The sequence below is a fragment of the Pan troglodytes genome, chromosome 5, assembly GCF_028858775.2.
Source record: "Pan troglodytes isolate AG18354 chromosome 5, NHGRI_mPanTro3-v2.0_pri, whole genome shotgun sequence".
Taxonomy (NCBI): Eukaryota; Metazoa; Chordata; class Mammalia; order Primates; family Hominidae; genus Pan; species Pan troglodytes.
This window is the reverse complement of record NC_072403.2, coordinates 140,820,254-140,840,656: the sequence shown is the minus strand read 5'-3', so window position 1 is coordinate 140,840,656 and position 20,403 is coordinate 140,820,254. Positions and strand designations below refer to the sequence as shown.

General features: G+C 37.4%; 1 protein-coding gene and 1 pseudogene across 4 annotated transcripts in view; one reads left to right on the top strand and one right to left on the bottom strand.

The window, feature by feature from the left end:
• Window positions 1–20,403, bottom strand: part of LAMA2 (laminin subunit alpha 2) — a 634,923-nt gene that overhangs the window by 568,748 nt on the left and 45,772 nt on the right. The gene's annotated exons all lie outside the window — the stretch shown is intronic.
• On the top strand, window positions 19,117–20,231 carry LOC129144321 (mesoderm-specific transcript homolog protein-like; annotated as a pseudogene).

The following is a 20,403-nucleotide window of genomic DNA, read 5'->3' as shown; positions in this document are numbered from 1 at the left end:
GTCAAGGTCTGGTTTTGAGTTCCAGCTCTCACATGAGGATGAGCGTGTCCTTGAGAAATTAGTAGCCCTCGCTGGTCTTGTCTTCTTCACCTTTCTAATGATATTAAAATTAGACTTATCTCACTGGAGTTGTGATAATTCAATATACTTAATTATTACTCATAAAAATATTCAAATATTCATACCATATTTATCCTACATCGGGGGGATGTGCACTAATGGACTAGAAAATACCAAATATCACAGTGTTAAGCCATTTTTTGCACTGCTTTTAAGAAACATCTGAGGCTGGGTAATTTATAAAGAAAAGATATTTAATTGGTTCTCTGTTCTGCAGGCTGTACAGGAAGCATGGTGCAGACATCTGATTCTGGTGAGGGCCTCAGGAAGCTTCCAGTCATGGCAGAAGATAAAGCTGGAGCACGCATGTCACATGGAGGGAGTGGGAGCAAGAGAGAACAGGGGGAGATCCCAATTTCTTTTAAACAACCAGATCTCATGGGAACTAAGGGAGAACTCACTTATCACCAAGGGGATGGTGCTACACCATTCATGAGGGATCTGTCCCCATGATCCAATCACCTCCCACCAGTCCCCACGTCCAATACTGGGAATACCATTTCAACATGCGATTTGAAGGGGGCAAACATGCAAATCATATCAATCACATTTCCCAAATGTCCTAATTTCACACTAATGTTTAGAGGAAGGTGTGTAATTTGGAATGACTCAAGCATAGTGTGTGTTTTTTGTGTGGCCGGAGGTGGTTTAGAAGTGGTAGTGATAGTCTTGGATGGAAACAGGTAGACTGGGGTCAGGTTAGGGAACAAACTGAAAAACTTTTGTGTTTTAGGAATATAATCTTGAAATACATAAACTGGGAAGTGACTAAGCCTCTTCACAGGACCAGTATAATATCTTTGTTGATGAAGGGAGAAATTAGTATTCCTATAGAGTTCCCACTACAGGTTTATAGCACTGAAATTTCAGGGTGGCTTTCTGACCCTGCCTCAAATCTGTTCACAGTCTGGAATCAAGTCCTCTTGTTACCTGCTTTGCTTGGATTTTTCTAGCCTTAACCTCCCCAAGACCACCCTATCCCATTATCAATTTCGGCTAATGACCTGGCTTTCTAGTTCATAGCAAGAATTTAGGCTACATACACAGGCTCTTTTAACTCCCCACCCTTTCATCTCTGTATTTTTTATGGCTACATCAACTCTCACCTCCTTTCTTATAGTCTCAAAAGATCTTTTCTTTCTCCTCCTTAGGGCTAATTCTGTCACCTATATTTCAAATCTGAGTCATTTCTGCTTCCCTAAAAACCTTGCTGAGCTATTTATCGTCTCCCTTCCATTTTAGCTTCTCACTCTTTGCAATTTCTGCTCATATTATAATGATACTTAAGCCTCTCCCTTTATAACACTGTAACTGTCCTCAGGCCTGCGTCTCCCTCTATGTCCCACAATCTCTATCCCTCTTTGCCTTCCTAACCAAGGTACAAACCAAAAAAATATGTAACAACCACAGTCTCACATCCTCGCTTTAAATCCATGCTCTTCTTTTTCAATAATGTTTATCTCTCAGGTTATAAAAGTAATAAATGCTTATTAGGTAGAATAAATATAATTTTTAAAAATCACACACAATCTCATCTGAGATAAAACTTGTTAACCTCATGATTGAATTACTTCCAACCTCTTTCCTATGTATTATATTCACATATATGGATTGAGAGTAAAATTATAAAATTGGGATCACACTGAATATACAAGTTAAAAATGTGGCTTTTCCCACTCAACAGTACATTGAAAGCACTTTTCAATGTCATTAGATTTCATTGTTTATTTCACTCTTCTTATTGATGGAAACATAAATAGCAATTAATTTTCATGAAAGAGTTGACCCTTGAGCTTAGTCTTAAAAATGGAAAACGTTAAAGCCTCAGAAAATCCAAATGAAGCATAAAGAAGTCAATGTGCAAACCTGGTAGTTAAAATACTTCAGCAGTCTTATTTCTTTATGTTTCTTTCTTCACATTGTACTAAAAAGTTCTATTCTATCTTTGTATCCTCACCCCTGGCATACCATTTGGTACAGGATAGATACCTAATTAAGGCTTAGTGAACCAATGAATAAACAGGGTGATGTGTTTGCAATTAGAAAAGCTATCTGTGATATAACACTTTACTTTTCAGCTAGATGTCAAACAATTAACAAGCTACAAGTGCAGACCACTAAGTTAATATTCAATGCCCATGAATTAGGGGAAAAATATACATTGTAATTTCATTTACCATTTTTCCTTTGGTTTAACAGTATATCTCTCAACCTTCTTAAATAGATTAATTGTGATATTCAATGAGACCTACTTATCAAATGTTAGCAGAGAATCATCAATAAGAAAACCTAAACTTTCAGCAATTTACAACCTTAGAACTAAAATATGGAAATGTTCCAACTGGGCACTGGTTTATAGATAAAGAAAAAAAAATGAGTATAATCATTCAAACTTTTCACTTCTATTATCATCCAATCCTTTTTCAAATCAAGAAGTATTGACTATATAAATAGAGGTCACATACATTAAAGAGAAAAAGTTGAGGATTTGAGTAATGGGCTATTTGGTGGTACAGATAGTCATCAATTTATGACGGTTGAACTTGGTATTTTTCGATTTTGTGATAGTGCCAAAGCAACACATAGTCAATATAAATCATACTTCAAATTTTGAATTTTGATATTTTTCCAGGCTAGTGATATGAAGCACATTTCTTTCTGTGATGCTGGGCAGGGGCAGCAAGCTGAGGATCCCAGTCCACCACATGTTCATGAGGGTCAACCAACAATATTCCACAGTGTACTGTGTTGCCAGGTAATTTTGTCCAACTGTGGGCTAATGTGAGTGTTCTGAGTATGTTAAAGGTAGGCTAGGCTAAACTATGATGTTCAGTAGGTTAGGTGTATTAAATGCAATTCGGTTTAAGATATCTTCAACTTAGATTTCTTTTTAATCTTTTGTATTTGGTTTTTATTACTGTATAATAAATTATCACAAACGTAGTGACTTAAAACAACATTCATTGATAATCACAGTTCCTGTCGACCTAGAGAGACTGCAGCCTTCATGTTAGCTCAGCTGTGCTTTCTTGCTGATTATCAATCCAGTGCTGCTCTCAGCTTCTAGAGGCCTCCTAAGCCTCTTGCTGTGTGGCCTTCTCACAACATGATTGTTTGCTTCTTCAAGAGCAGGAAAAGCTCTCTGAGAACTAGACACTCTTTTAGGAGTTCACTTGATTAAGTTGGGTGCCCTCAGGATAATCTTCCTTTTGAGTAGCTTGAAGAAAACTAATTTAGCGACCTGAGTTATATCCGAATTATATCTTCTACTTTGTTGTAAAATGTTACCTAATCATGGGAATGATGTCCCATCATATTCACAGGCTCCAATCACACTCAACAGGAGGGGATCATATAGGATGTGTACCCCAGAGGTTGTGAATCTTGAGGGTCATCTTAGAATCTTCCTACCACAAATGTGATAGGAAATGTGTATACACAAAGTCCTCAAACAGAGAAGTCATTTAAAAAGCAACCACAACTTAAAAGTCACCAAGTTCAAATATTTCATCTACATGCCATTATTAAAACTTATACTAAACATTATTTTTATTCTGTGAAAATTAATCTGGTATTTAAGTTCAAGCTATTGAAATAACTGCTCTTGGTAAAACGCTTATCCCTAGTTATTGGTACCTGGATTTTATGACAGATAGAAGGAGAATGAAATAAGAAAAAGCAGCTGTTCTTCACTGCCTGCTGTATTTGAGTGACACAGATCAGATGGATTAGCAGGCAAGCTGGTGGGTGAGTCCAATGGCAACTACACTGATTAAAAAGTCAGAACTGAGAAGTTCGGTACAACAAATGCATCTTACTGACAAATTTTTTCATAGGTCAAGGTTTTAAAATTTTTAACAGATGGTCACCAGAGGAAAAAGGCATAATTAAATCTACTAAAATGCATTTTTAATCAAAATGTTTAGGCAAGTGAGGCACACTCATGACTATACTTCTTCTTACTGATATTTTCTCAGATATTTGAAAACAACTGGTATATCTTTTCTAAGCCTGCTCTTCTATATGATATTTGCCATCACCCCAGCCATTCCTCAAATGCCGTGATGTAACAAACCTTCAGAGCTACCTCCATTCTTTCTCCAAAAGTGATATAGGATGTGTGATCCTACCCAAATCTCATATTGAAATGTAATCTCCAATGTTAGGGGAGGGGCCTGGTGGGAGATGATTGGATAATAGGGGCTGATTTCTCATAAGTGGTTTAGCACCATCCCCCTTGGAATTGTCCTCATGATAGTGAGTTCTCATGAGGTCATTTTAAAGTATGTAGCACCTTCCCACTCTCTCTTGCTCCTGTTTATGCAGTGTGGCATGCCTGCTCCCCCTTAACCTTCTGCCATGATTGGAAGCTTCCTGAGGCCTCCCCAGAGGCAGATGCTGTTGTGCTTCCTGTACAGCCTGTAGAATCTAGAACCACTTAATCGTCTTTTCTTTCTTTCTTCTTTTTTTTTTCTACTTTTAGCAGAGACGAGGTTTCACCATGTTGGCCAGACTGGTCTTGAACTCCTGACATCGTGATCTGCTCACCTCGGCCTCCCAAAATCCTGGGATTACAGGCGTGAGCCACCGCATCCCGCCTTAATCATCTTTTCTTTAGAAATTATCCAGTCTTTAGGATTTTAGCAATGCAAGAATGGACTAATGCAAAAAGTAATTGTTTTTCTATATCCCTCTGAAGTCTGGCACCTGAGGTTTATATTTTCCCAGATTTAACCTAGTAAACAGAAGATGGATCAGGCCTATCATCTTTCTTATTTTAGATGAGCATTTTGCAAACTTTGGGGTGAACATAAGAAGTCCTGATAAAAATGTAAATATCTAAACCCAAGTCCAAAATTAATTCATTTAATCTAGGTGGGGTACCTTAACTGTGCATTGTCAGCATCCTTTGTGATGTGTGCTCAGGTGAACCATAGACTATTCTTTGAGAAACCATGTCCATTCATATTGTTTAAGGTCCCATTTGCTTTTTCCTCTATCACAGTACCAACGGCTAATGAACTTTCTGTCCACTAAGCCCCCTAAGATTATACACATTAGTTCCTACAAAGTATTAGATTGTCAGGTTTTGGAGAACAAATCTCCAGTAGACAGTATATCACAATTAATTGCATCATAACAGACGTATCACTCTAACCGATGAAAATCTTTTCAGATCTTGATTCCCTCATACATACATGTACCAAATGAGCTTGCTGCCATAAATACATCTTATAAGTGATCTCTCTAAATCTTTATTAATGAGAATTGCTCCTTCTTAATAAAGTACCTCCTGTCTGAAGGACCTACTATGGTATTCTCACAAAGCAGACATTTTTCTTCTCTTCTTCATCTGTGCCAAATAATTTTGCTGTGTTTTCTTGCACATTATCCATGGGTAGCATTTGATTATTTCTTTTTGATATTATTTCCACTAGTTTTCTCTGATAAGTTAGCAAACGGAAAAACTTCAAAAAGTCTCATTGTTCCTAGGTCATTTTCAAAAATATATGGACGATGGTCAGGCAAGGTGGCTTACGCCTATAATTTCAGCATATTGAGAAGCCAAGTCAGGAGAATTGCTGGAGGTCCAGGAGTTCAAGATCAGCTTGGGCAACACAGCAAAACCCTGTCTCTTCAAAAAAAAAAAGTACAATAACTAACTGGGTGTGGTGGTGCATGCTGGGAGTCCCAGCCACTCAGAAGGCTGAAGCATGAGAATTGCTTGAGTCTGGGAGGTGGAGGCTCCAGTGAGCCATAATTGCACCACAGCACCCCAGCTGGTTAACAGAGCAAGACTGACTCTCTCTCTCTCTCTCTCTCTCTCTCTGTGTATATATACACACACACTCTCTCTGTGTATTTATATGTGCGTGTATGTATATATACAGAGAGACAGTCTTCTTGTGCGTATGTGTTTATATATATATACACACACACACACAAGACCACAAAGAAAATAATTGTTAATTCCAAAAAGTAGAAGTTGCCCGAGACATAGTTTTTGATCACACAGAAATAAAACCTATATGTCTTAAAAAATAGCTTATAGCTTATGTGCAAAATAAAGAAGAAGAAGCAATGATTTGAGAGCACATAGAACTGATGACAATGAAAGTCTCATAGAGGACATCTGAGAAAATCTTGCACAGATGGTGCTCTTCCTCACTGAGACTACGATTGGAGCAGTCACACTGCCCACAGGCTCTCAAACAATACCTCAGCTCCCACACTTTTCGGTTACCCCTGCCACCCCAAATGAGTTCCCTTTGGTAAGTACTTAAGGCTGAACTGCAACTGAGGCAGGTACCAATGGAATTGATAACTTCCCAGCATGCTCTACAATTCACAGATTAAATACGTAAGTGATTTTAAAATGTCATCCAAAATAAGACTACATATTAACAATTCCATTAAGACCTACCTTTCTCAGCTAAACTTTTTTTTTTATTCTACAGAAGCATCAACTAGAAGAAAACTGCCATCTCCACTGTACACAACAACAACAAAAATGTTTTAATCTCCATGACAACAGTGTTCAGACCCACATACAAATACTTTTAGAATCTATTTAAATGAGCCAATTCATAGTTTTTAAAAAGTAAATAAAAAGGACACTAATTTATTCAGCATTTCTGGATTCTGTCCATCTTTTTTGCTTTTCCTTTTGAGCTCAACTGGAAGAAAGAGATTTCTGTAGTCTTCAATGGGAAGACGAGAAAAATTTCAATAAATATTCACTTAACTACAATAGAACACTTTTTAAAAATGATCTGGTGATGTACTGTTATTTTAAAAGCTCTTGAGTAAAAAACCTCCATTTATAGAGATTTTTTTTCAAATTTCTCCTAAAAGAACTCAATAAAAGATAAAAGGGGAAATACAATAGACAGGATGATGGAAAAAACACGAAAGTTATGGCTATGAAAAAAGCTTAATGTCCGAAACAGAGCTTGAATAAGTAGAGCTGTGCAAATAGAAGTCAAGAGAAGGTCATACTATTTATGCTTCCGTTGTTTAGTTTGCTTTTACTCATATATCTTGGAATTGTTTTCTGAGCTTGTTTTAATGAGATTGCTTTTTGCTGCTCTTTTGTGGTGGAGCATTTTGAACACAGCTAAATTTAGATAGTGTTATCTAAAGATCCTCTTTTCAAGCTAAGATTAATGCAGGCCAACATTGTCCCCCTGCATCTTCTACCTCTGAACTTCTCAGTGATGGAGGTCTATTATTGAGGTCTCAGTGATGACCTCTAACTGCACAGTGCATTTGAAAAACCACCATCAGTAGATACCAACTCGCTGGGCACAGAGAACGAAATTACTTTGGATCACGTGAGAATATATTTAATGGTGTATCTTGTTAATGAAAATCATCATCATATTTCTTATATATTTACCATCTCCATTATTTTTATTTTTTAGTTCTAAGCACATCTATTTTTTCCAGAATGTCATTTTTTTTGTTTCTGAACCTTGAAAATTGTATTTTAAAAATATTTTTAACTGAATGTAAGAGAAGCAAAGAAGTAGTGAAATACAAAGTTAAATGTCACAGTCAAGGTAATCAAACTAAGTGAGGGTTCATAGAATACTCATTAAAATCATGATTAGTTTATTGAATTAATTGGATTGATTGATTCACTCATTCAACAAACATCCTCCCTATCGCAGATTCATTTTTCAAAAGCCTTCAGATTGACCCTTCTAACTTTGATTATGTATTTTCCTTTCCAAGAGCCACAGTGAACCTCCCCCACCTCATTCTACTTACTTCTATTTCCCCAGCACCTAACATTATATGGCTGGTAACCAATAGACAATCAGTCAGTGTTTGTTGAATGTTCGAAATAAAGTCATTTAGTGTAAATGCTCCACCTAACTGTGAAGGCTTTCCATTGACTTGCTCCACTCCAGCAAGCCTTATTTTATTTTTTCAACTATTGACCAAAGAATACCCTCTTCTCAGACAAGCTCTTAAAAGCCCCATGGTTATTCCACATCATTGCTCTTAACTTCTTCCTTTATGGAATACATGGTTCTGTACCCCTACAAATGCTATACATCTCTTCTCATTCATAATTAAACTAATATTCTGCTTATTAAAACTTTCTTATTTAAAAAAAATTTTGGGGGGGACAGGCTCTTGCTCTGTCACCCAGCCTGGAGCACAGTGGCATGATCTCAGCACGCTGCAGCCTGGAACTCCTGGGCTCATGCAATCCTCCCACTTCAGCCTTTGGAGTAGGTGGGACTACAGGTGTGTACCACCATGCTCAACTAATTTTGTTTCTTTTTTTGTAGAGACAAGGTATTGTGCTACCCAGGCTGGCCTTGAACTTCTGAGCTCAAGCGATTCTCTCACCCTGGCCTCTAGAAATGCTGGGATCACAGGTGTGAGCCACCACGTCCAGCCTTATCAAACCTTTCATTCCATGGCTTTCAGGTCATATTTCAGGATATGGAACTCTTTGTTTCAGTCATTGGAGGTAAACAAAATATTTACCACAAAAATATGATATAATCCTTATTCACTCATGAATGCATTACCCATTTATTCTCTCACTAATATTTATTCCTTCTGACAAATATTTATTAGATGTCTGCAATGTACCAGACAATGTGGAAGCACTAAAGAGGGAAAGATGGTAAGAAAAACAGAAATAGTTTTTGCCCTCTTAAAGCTTATAATAAAGAAGGAAGGGACATGAATCAACTCATTCAATGGGTCAATAATTATAATTGCAATTATACTGAAAACATAGTACCCCTAATAAAGGGATGTGATCTAGTTGTTGGGTGGGTGTGGTGGTCCAGGGAGACAGTCTGATGAGATTCCCCTAAGGAAGTAATATTTGACTTGCAGTTTGAAAATTCAGTAGGGTAAGTGGAGGTGAGGGAAGTAGTAGGAAGACTCAGCGATAAGGGCTTTTTAAGGCAGTAGAAGGAACAGAACACATTCAGAAAACCAAAAAAAAAATCCATTATGAACAAAACATAACTTGAAAAATTGAGGCAAAATCATGATGAGCAAGAATGGCAGAACATTTTTGGTCTTTTTTTGTAAAGTAACCATGGTAGACCACTGTAAACTTTTGCATCACATTTGGAACCAAACTTTTGGATCATCATTCTGGATGCCATGAAGGGATCAAGTGGGAGTGGGCAAGAAAGAAGAAAGAAAGTTTTTCTAGAAGGCAATGGTGGGGCTTACTCAGAGCACTCAGGGAGAACCAGGAAAGGCAACTGAATCTGCCTAGGAGAGATTCTTGTTCCTTAGATAATTAGCTTAAGCTAATTATTTTACAAGAAGTATAAATCAGCCAATAAGATAATAAAGAGATGCCTATTCCAGTCTCTACTCAAGCTCCTTGAGCATTTGCTTCTTATTGACTCTCCTATTCCTCTCTGCCATTGAAAATGGTCCTACATTTTGGACTCTGCTTACCTACTTGTAACTGCCTATAGGTCTTTCATCGTTGGGTGGAATTCCTGGATATTAAAATCTTTTCTGTCTCCTTTAAAAATATCTGTGCAATTAATCTTTTATTTATAATGTTTAACTTTTGTACTATGTGTCAGATACTTTGTTAAGCAAAAAGAAAGTAAATGAATTGGAAGCTGTTGCATTCCTTATGAAACTCCAAGTCAAGTGAAGGTATATATGTTATAAATTCATGCTTTCATTCAACATGTACTTATCAAATGGCTACTATGTATCAAGCATTGAGATGAAAAAAAAAAAAGGAAACTCTTGGTCTTGTGGTGCTTTCCTCCAGGATAAACTGTAATACATTATGACAAAGTCTATCATGTACACAAGAACAAAAAATTATTAATATCAGAAGGATGGAAGAGTATCCTTTTTCATGAAAAGGCAACAATTTTGTTGAGTCTTGAAGGATGAAAAGGAGTTTGCCAAGCAAAACTGTGGAGGAAAGCCCTTCTACACTAGGTGATAAACGTGTGAACCTGAGTTGGAATTGAAGAGAAATGAAAAGTTGCAGAACCTTTGATTTTTTGGAAATTCACTCTGGACTTAGGGTAAGCTGAATAACTGTTCAAAATAAGAGAAAGCAAAAGGATGAGTTAGAAGTCAGTAGTGAAAGTCTAAGTGGAAAGTATTGAAGTTTTGTCTCTGAAAAGGTAACAACAGTGCAGAAGGAGGGAAATGAGTGAAGTCATTGTTAGGTTTTTGGATCAAGCAGCAGGGATCATTAACTAAGATTAAGACTATCAACATGGAGTAGGTTTGGGAGTCAAGATGATAGAATTCTATCCCTTTTGCTGGCTTCCATTCTTTTGGTCACTCTTAAATGTTGGTACTCCCAGAACCTTCCCTTCATTTCTGATTACAAACTGATGTCTACAAACAATCAAAACCAAGCAAAAATTAACAAAACATAAGTAAGAGAAAGAATACTTCTCCGAAGGACATCCTCTGAGAAGTACATTTTAACATCAAATGCTTTGACCCTTCCCTCATGGGATCTAGGCATTGAATTGATAGTCAACAGGGGAGACAGATGTGGTAAAGTTCAGGTTCTTGTGCTAGATTTAAAAAAATCTTATGTTTGCCTAGCAGCTTCTCTATATACAACTGGTGGCTGAAACTAACTCCTATAACTACTCCGTCTAAAACATCGGACAATAAAAACTTTTTTATAAGGTTGTGGTGAGATCATATAAAATAATTCATGCAAACAGTGTCTAGCACTCTAAGGACCTCATAAAACATTAGTTATACATAAAAATAATAAGTACTGTATGCTGTGAACTATTCTAACTACTTTCTACTGACTATTTCATTTCATCTTCACAATCAGTCAGGGAGGTAGATACTCTTATTATTATTATTAATATCACTGTATTACTCATGTTTACAGATAAGGGGACTGAGGCACTGAGAGTTTAAATGGCTTACCTAAAGCTAAATACCTTGTAAGTGGTGAAGTTGTAATTAGAATACAGGCAGCCTGGCTAAAAAGTCAGAAATATTAATCCCAGCACAGATATATGGAAAGTAAGCAATACACTCCAAAATGACCAATGGGTCAAAGAAGAAATCCAAAGAGAAATCAAAAGTATCTTGAGACAAATGAAAATAACAATACAACACACCAAAACTTCTGGGATGCAGCAAAAGATGTTCTAAGAGGGAAGTTCACATTGATAAATGCCTATATTAAAAAAAAAAGATCTCAAATGAACAACTTAACTTTACACCTCAAGGAAATAGGAAAAAAAAACTAAGACAAAGATAGAAAAGGGAAGGGAATAATACATATTAGAGCATAAATAAATGAAATTGTGACTAGAAAGTGAATAGAAAAGATCAATATAAGAATTGTTTTTTTAAAGATAAACAAAATTGACAAACCTTCAGCCAAACTAAGAAAAAAGGAATGAGGATTCAACTAAATAAAATTATAAATTAAAGAGGAGACATTGCAACAGAAATAAAAAAGGATCATAGAGACTGCTATGAACAATTATACACCAATAAATACAATAACCTGCAAGAAGTTGATAAAGGCTAGACACATAGAATCGACCAAGACTGAATGATGAAGAAATAGAAAATCTGAACAAATTTGGGTAATGAGTACCTGATAATGAGTAAGGAGAATAAATCAGAAAAAAAAATCTCCCAATAAAGAAAAGTTCAAGACCAGACACTTGGAGGGAACACTTCCAATCTCATTATATGAGGTCACTATTATACAATGCTAACCCAGATAAGGACACTACAAATAAAGATAATTACAGGCCAATATCTCTGAAGACCAGATATAAAAATCCTCAAAAAAATACTAGCAAATCAAATTCAATGGCATATCAAAAGGAACATTCACCATGATTAAGAGGGATTTATCCTTGGAATAAATGGATAATTCAACATACATGAGGCGATAAATGTGATATAGTAGTCTCACTTATGCTTTGTTTCACTTTCCATGGTTTCAGTTACCTGTACTCAATCATGGTCTGAAAATATTAAATGGAAAATTTCAGAAAAACAATTCATAAGTTTTGAATTGTGCATTTTGAGTAGCAGGATTAAATCTTACACTGTCCTGTTTCCTCCCACCCAGGAGATGAACCATTCCTTTTTCTAGGGTATCCAAACTGTATCACAACCGACCTGTTGGACATTGACATCATATGCACCTGGCATCCAACCATCAACATTGTCATAGCTCAATAATCAAGGGTCGCTCAAAGCAGATGGTCTTCCTTCTGATGCATCATCAGAAAATCAATAATAACCTAACTTTATGTTACAATGCCTATGTCGTTCACCATATTTCATCTAATCATGGTGGCCTCTTATCATCTCACATCATCACAAGGAGAAAGATGAGTATAATACAATAAGATATTTTGAGGGGGAGTGAGAGAGACGACATTCACATAACTCTTATTATAGTATATTTTTATAATTGCTCTATTGTTAATCTCTTGCTATGCCTAACATAAATTAAACTTTTTCATAGGTATATACATAGAATAAAAAGCATACTATATGTAGGTGTCAGTACAATCTGCAGTTTCAGACATACTCTGGGGGTCCTGGAATGTATCCCCCATGCATAAAGGGGGACTACTGTATACCACTTTCACAGAATAAAGAATAAAAATCATATTATCATCTCAGATGCAGAAAAAGCATTTGACAAAATTCAACATCCTGTCATGATAAAAGCTCCCAACAAATTAGGTATAGAAAAATGTATCTGAACATAACAAAGGACATATATGACAAGTCTACAGCTGATAGCATACTGAATAGTGAAAAGTTGAAAGCTTTTCTGAGATTAGGAATAAGACAAAGGTGCTGTATTAGTCGTTTTCACAAGGCTATAAAGAACTGCCCGAAACTGGGTGATTTATAAAGGAAAAAGTTTTATTTGAATCACAGTTCAGCAGGGCTGGGGAGACCTCAGGAAGCTTACAACCGTGGCAGAAGGCCAAGGGGAAGCAAGGCACCTTCTTCACAAGGCGGCAGGAAGAAGAAGTGCCAAGCGAAGGGGGAAGAGCCCCTTATAAAACTATCAGAGCTCATGAGAACTCACTCACTATCACAAGAAAAGCATCGGGGAAACTGGCCTCAATGATTCAATTACCTTCATCTGGTTTCCTTTGACATTTGGGGATTATGGGGATGATGAGGGTTACAACTGAAGATGAGATTTGGGTGGGGACATAAAGCCTAACCTTATCAGGTGCCCAGTCTTACCACTCCCAATCAACATAGTACTATGAGTCCTAGCCAGAGCAATTCGGCAAGAAAAAGATATAACATTCATCTAAATTGGAAAGGAAGAAGGTAAATTGTCTCTGTTTGCAGATGACATGATCTTATATGAAGGAAACCCTAAACTCCATCTAAAGTGCTATTAGAAGCTAATAAAGAAATTCAATAAAGTTGCAGGATATGAAATCAACATACGAAAATCAGTCGTGCATCTATATTAACAACAAATTATCCAAAAAAGAATTAAGTACCCAAAGGATTATAAATCATGCTACTATAAAGACACATGTACACGTATGTTTACTGCAGCACTATTCACAATAGCGAAGACTTGGAACCAACCCAAATGTCCATCAGTAATAGACTGGATAAAGAAAATGTGGCACATATACACCATGGAATACTACACAGTCATAAAAAAGATGAGTTTATGTCCTTTGCAGGGACATGGATGAAGCTGGAAACCATCATTCTCAGCAAAATATCACAAGGACAGAAAACCAAACAGTGTGTGTTCTCACTCATAAGTGGGATTTGAACAATGAGAACACATGGACACAGGGAGGGGAACATTACACACTGGGGTCTGTTGGGGGGGGGTGTGGGGCTGAGGGAGGGATAGCATTAGGAGAAATACCTAATGTAAATGATGAGTTGACAGGTGCGGCAAACCAACATGGCACATGTATACCTATGTAACAAACCTGCACATTGTGCACATGTACCCTAGAACTCAAAGTATAATAATAATAAGAAACCAAAGCAATAGCGTCAAAAATAATGAAATATATATGAATAAATTTAACCACGGAGGTGAAAGATCTGTACACTGAAAACTATAAGACATTGAAGAAAGAAATGGAAGACAACACAAATAAATGGAAAGACTTTCTGTGTTCATGAATTGGAAGAACTAATATTGTTAAAATGTCCACATTACCCAAAATGATCTACAGAGTCAATGCAGTCACTCAACATTTCAATGGCAATTTTTTAGAAAATGTAGAAAAAATGGCCGGGTGTAGTGGCTTATGCCTGTAATCCCAGCACTTTGGGAGGCTGAGGTGGGCGGATTACCTGAGGTCAGGAGTTTGAGACCAGCCTGTCCAACATAGCAAAACCCCATCTCTACTAAGAAATACAAAAAATAAAATTAGCTGGGCATGGTGGTGTGCACCTGTAATCTCAGCTACTCAGGAGGCTGAGGCAGGAGAATCACTTGAACCCAGGAGATGGAGGTTGCAGTGAGCTGAGATTGCACCATTGCACTCCACCTTGAGTGAAAAGAGGGAAATTCCGCCTCAGAAAAAAACGAAAGAAAAAAAGAAAGAAAATGTAGAAAAAACAGTTCTAATAAAAAGAATAAGAATTTTAATAATTAAAATTCAAATGAAATCACAAATGACCCAAAATATCCAAAGCAATCTTAAGAAAGAAGGACAAAGCCAGAAGCATCATGGGTCCTGATTTCAAACTATATTAGAAAGCCATGGTAATCAAAAGAGTGTGATAGTGCTATAAAAACAGACATATAGACCAATGAAACGGAATAGCCCAGAAATAAACCCACAAATATATGGCCAACTAATCTTTGACTAGGCCATTAAAACTACACAATGGGGAACAAATAGTCTTTTCAATAAACTATATTGGGGAAACTAGATATCCACATGCAAAAGAATGATTTTGGATGTTTATCTTATTCCATATACAAAAATCAACTGAAAATGGATTCAAGACTGAAATGTATGATCTGAAACCATAAAGCTTCTAAAATAAATATAAAGAAAAGGCTCCTTGCCATCAGTCTTGGTCATGATTTTTGGGGTATGACACCCGAAGCACAGGCAATGAAAGCAAAAACAAAGAAGTGTAACTGCAGCAAACTAAAAACTTCTACAGCAGAGGATACAATCAACAAAATAAAAAGGCAAGTTGTGGTATGGGATAATATATTGGCAAACCATATATATGATCAGGAGTTAATATTCAAAATATATAAGGAATTCATACAACTCAATAGTAAGAAAACACAAAATAAGCCAATTTCAAAATGGACAAAGGACCTAAACATATCTAAAAAATAGACATGTTTCCAAAAAGAGACATACAAATGGCCAACAGGTATATTAAAAAGTGTTCAACATCATTAATCATCAGGGAAATACAAATCAAAACCACAGTGAGATATCACCTCATACCTATTAGCATGGCTATTATATAAAAGACAAAAGATAACACATGTTGGTGAGGAAACAGAGAAAAAGAAACCCTTCTACACTTTTGGTGGGAATGTAAATAGGCATAGCCGCTATGGAAAACAGCATAAAGCATAGAGATTCTTCAAAAAATGAAAATAGTACTACAATATGACCCAGCAATCCCATTTCTAGCTATATATTTTAAAAGGTGATATCAGTATCTCAAGGAGATATCTGCAACCACATGTTCATAGCAGCATCATTCACAACAGTCAAGATAAATAAATGGCCTAAGTATCCATCAGTGAATGAATGGATAAAGTAAATATAGTATACACACATACACAGACACACAGACACACACACACACACACACACACAGAAAGAGTGGGAGACAGGGAGATAGAGGAATATTATTCAGCCATAAAAGAGAAGGAAATCCTGCTATTTGCAATGACATGGATAAGCCTGAAGGGCATTGTGCTAGGTGAGATAAGCCACACATAGAAAAACAAATACAGTATGATCTCACTCACATGTGGAATCTAAAAAGTTGAACTCATAGAAGCAGAGAGTAGAATGGTGGAATGAATGGTGGTTGCCAGGAATTGGGGTAAATGAGAGGTTTGGGTCAAAGGGTACACAGTTTCAGTTATAAGATGAATAAGTTCTAGGGATCTAATGTACAGAATAGTAACTATAGTTAATAATATTGTACTGTTTACTTGGAATTTTCCAAACACAGATCTTAAATGTCCTCCATGCATAAACAAACACGCACACACAAAGTGATAACTATGTGAGGTGATATACATATTAATTAATTTGGTTGTGGTAATCATTTCACAATGTATATGTATATTAAATGATCATGCATATCTAGAATATATACAATTTTTAATTGTCAATTATACCTCTATAAATCTAGAAAAAATAGAAATCTTAACTCCAGGACTAGATATGTTCTTTCCTGATCCTACAGATGGTCACCTAGAGCTCACCCTCTCATGTCTGGTCTCCCTAAGGACCACTTTCCTATACTATTCATGTTCCATATCAATTTCTCCTTTTTTTTTAGGGTGTACAGTGAAATTTAGAACTTAATCATTTGCTCTGTTACGCTTCTCTGTAATATATGTAAGTCTTGTCTTGAGCATAAACTCTTCAGGCTGGAATTATATCCCATATCTGGTATTCTGTTTGGTAACAGTTTAAGGTCTGGGTATCAGTAAGCTTTCAGTAAACACTTGTTGAGTGACTGATTCTGAGGCTCTAAGGCGGTACTAGTGGAAGAAATTACTGGAGAGATTTGCATAAGGCCCAGTCACTCCTACTGAAGATTTCTTATTAGCAAAAGTGCAGTCAATGACCCAGAGCTCCACTTGTGAGAATATTGCTGCAGGGCTCACAACAGAGGAGACATAGCCCTTGCAATGTGTGATGAAGAATGACTCAGTCTTGTTCTCTTGACTGTTGCTGTGAAGATTACATTTACAGTAAAAATAGGGGCATATTTTAATACTATTTTATAGAATAAAAAGTTGTGAGAGGTTTTTTTCCTTTTATTATTCAAGGCTAGGATAATGTCAAAGAATATTTATGGACTTTGATACACATACAGCAACGAAGGATTGGTGCTTTTAAAGCAGTTGGAGAAAAATATAATGAACAATCATTACATTTAAAACAAAATAATGGAGTTAAATTAAAAGAATAAGGACAGATTTTACAATAACAGTCCCAGTGGAAAGTAAGAGTTTAAAAGTAACAATTCTGTAATGTAATTTTTATTTGTTTAAATTGTTTAAAAACTGAAGTCAAAACTGAAGTCACAAAGAAATGCTTGAAAGCTAAATAAAATTAGTCAGAGAAAAGAGTAAAAGTGGATCTTAGAAAAAATAATTTTTAATAAGATTATTTGAAAGACTATGACTAGACATGTTCTTGCCTGATCCCACAAGCTGTGACCCAGAGTTCACCCTTTGATATGTACTATTCTCCTGTACCATTCATGTCCTGTAAGGATTTCTCCTTTTCTCAGTTCATTTCTCAGATATTTATGTTTTTTAACTTAATAACTATTTTATTGGCAACATTTGCCTCGTTGTGATTTCTGAAGAAAAAAGCGGTAGTTTTAAAATAAAATGTAACCTTAATTTCATTCATTCAGATATTCAACATTAAGATATTTGCTAGGCATTATGCAAAAGAATTTTCAATAATATGGAAGTGAAAGAAGACCATTTATTGCCTGAAAAGTGCTAGAAATGGCCACTGCAAAGTGTGATAAGAACTACAATAAAGACTCAAAATCATTTGGGAATTCATTTATTTAGTTATTTTTTAAACAATTTCACAGAACTTTTACCTGTATCCTTTATGATAAATTTCTTTTGTTTGAAGAATTTATGAATACCTTGTAAGCTATAGAGACAGGTTAGTTATATTTAAGACAAAAATGGTCCAATTGCTAAAATCTGGCTTACTTATAAGTAATTGCCATTCTTTGTTCCTTTGGGAGGAAGGTGTTTCTTGTCCCTTTTTTTTGCAGAGATCCAGAAAAAGCCTCATAGAGATACTGGCATTTGAACTGTTACTTAAGAATAGGTAGCACTTAGACAGGACTAGCAGAGAGCATCTTAGAATCATAGGAACAGAAAAGCGAACGTGTTAGAAAGTGTGTGTGTACATGTAGGGAAACCGTGGGTGTTTTAAAAGGAAGTTGAGATGCACACTGTGATGGTCTTGAAAGCCAGTGAAGATAACAGGGAAATATTCAAAGATTTTCATAAGGAATTTATATAATTAGAGTTCTATTTCAGAAAGATTAATATGATAGTGATGTAGAATAATCGGAGGGAGAAGAGACTTTGAGTAGAAAAATCAGTTAAGGGATCATATCAGTCAGGACAGGCTAGGATGCTGTATAACTGCAGACTCCAAAGTCTCTGTGGATTAAACTAACAAAGATAGCAAGGACGTGTATTTCTTGCTCCTGCTCCGTGTACATTTTGGGCCCATGTGTGAAGGGTGGGGGGAACTGATCTATATATTCTACACTCAGGCATCCATCTGGAAGATCATCTGTCTCTATAGCATGGCGAATTATGCACTGGCTTGTAAAACTCGTACTCAATCTAAGAGTAAAGCATGTCAGTTCTGTTCACATTTCATTGACGGTGTCTATGCCTAATTTCAGGGGTGAGCAAATGTAATCCTACTATATGCCCAAAAGGAGAATAACTGGAATATCTATGAATATTTCAATCACCTCAAGAGGCGGTTGCAATAGTTCAGTCAATGAGGGTGTAAGCAGCAGGAATGAAAAGAAATAGGAAAATATAAGAAATACTTTAGAAATAGAGGCCACGGCAACCAGCACACCCGGGCACTTCCCTTGTGGCAGTCGCGCCTAGCAAACGCAGTGCCGCCGTGCACGTCAGAGTGGCTGTAGCTGCCGGGCGCGGCGCCGCCCTGTGCGGGCTGTGGGCTGCTGATTGAGACCCCGCTGCCGGCCGGCCCTGCAGGGCTGCGGGCGCCACGGCGCCCCGTGCTCTGCAACGCTGAGGCTGGCAGCGTGGGATAACGCTGCCGTGCGCAAAGATCGCCTCCGCAGGATGAGGGAGTGGGGGGTCCAGGTGTGGCTGTGGGCCGTGCTCCTGCTTGCTGCGTACCTGCACATCCCATACACTCAGCTGTCACCTGATCTTCACTCGTGGAAGTCTTCAGGCAAGTTTTTCACTTACAAGGGACTGCGTATCTTCTACCAAGACTCTGTGGGTGTGGTTGGAAGTCAGGAGACAGTTGTGGTTTTACACGTTTTCCAATATCCAGCTACGATTGGTACAAGAATTGGGAAGGTCTGACCTTGAGGTTTCATCGGGTGATTGCCCTTGATTTCTTAGGCGTTGGCTTCAGTGACAAACCGAGACCACATCACTATTCCATATCTGAGCAGGTCAGCATCGTGGAAGCGCTTTTGCGGCATCTGGGGCTCCAGAACTGCAGGATCCAGTCTCATGACTATGGAGATAATTGTCGCTCAGGAGTTTCTCTACAGGTACAAGCAGAATCGATCTGGTCGGCATACCATAAAGAGTCTGTCTGTCAAATGGAGGTATCTTTCCTGAGACTCACCGTCCACTCCTTCTCCAAAAGCTACTCAAAGATGAAGGTGTGCTATCACCCATCCTCACACGACTGATGAACTTCTTTGTATTCTCTCGAGGTCTCACCCCAGTCTTTGGGCCGTGTACTTGGCTCTGTGAGAGTGAGCTGTGGGACATGTGGGCAGGGATCCGCATCAATGACGGGAACTTAGCCATTGACGGTCTCTTACAGTACATCAATCAGAGGAAGAAGCTCAGAAGGCGCTGGGTGGGAGCTCTTGCCTCTGTAACTATCCCCATTCATTTTATCTACCAGCCATTGGATCCTGTAAATCCCTATCCAGAGTTTTTGGATCTGTACGGGAAAACGCTGCTGCGGTCCACAGTGTGGATTCTGGATGACCACATTAGCCACTATCCACAGCTAGAGGATACCATTGGCTTCTTGAATGCATATATGGGCTTCATCTAACTCCTTCTGCTCCTTCTAAGCTGGAATGAGTAGCTTCCCTGTATTACCTCCTCTACTCCCTTATCTGTTGTGTATTCCACTTAGGAAGAAATGCCCACAAGAGGTCCTGGCCATCAAACACTATTCTCTCACAAAGTCCACTTTACTCAAATTGGTGAACAGTGTATAGAAAGAAGCCAGCAGGAGCTCTGACTAAGGTTGACATAATAGTCCACCTCCCATTACTTTGACAACTGATCAAATG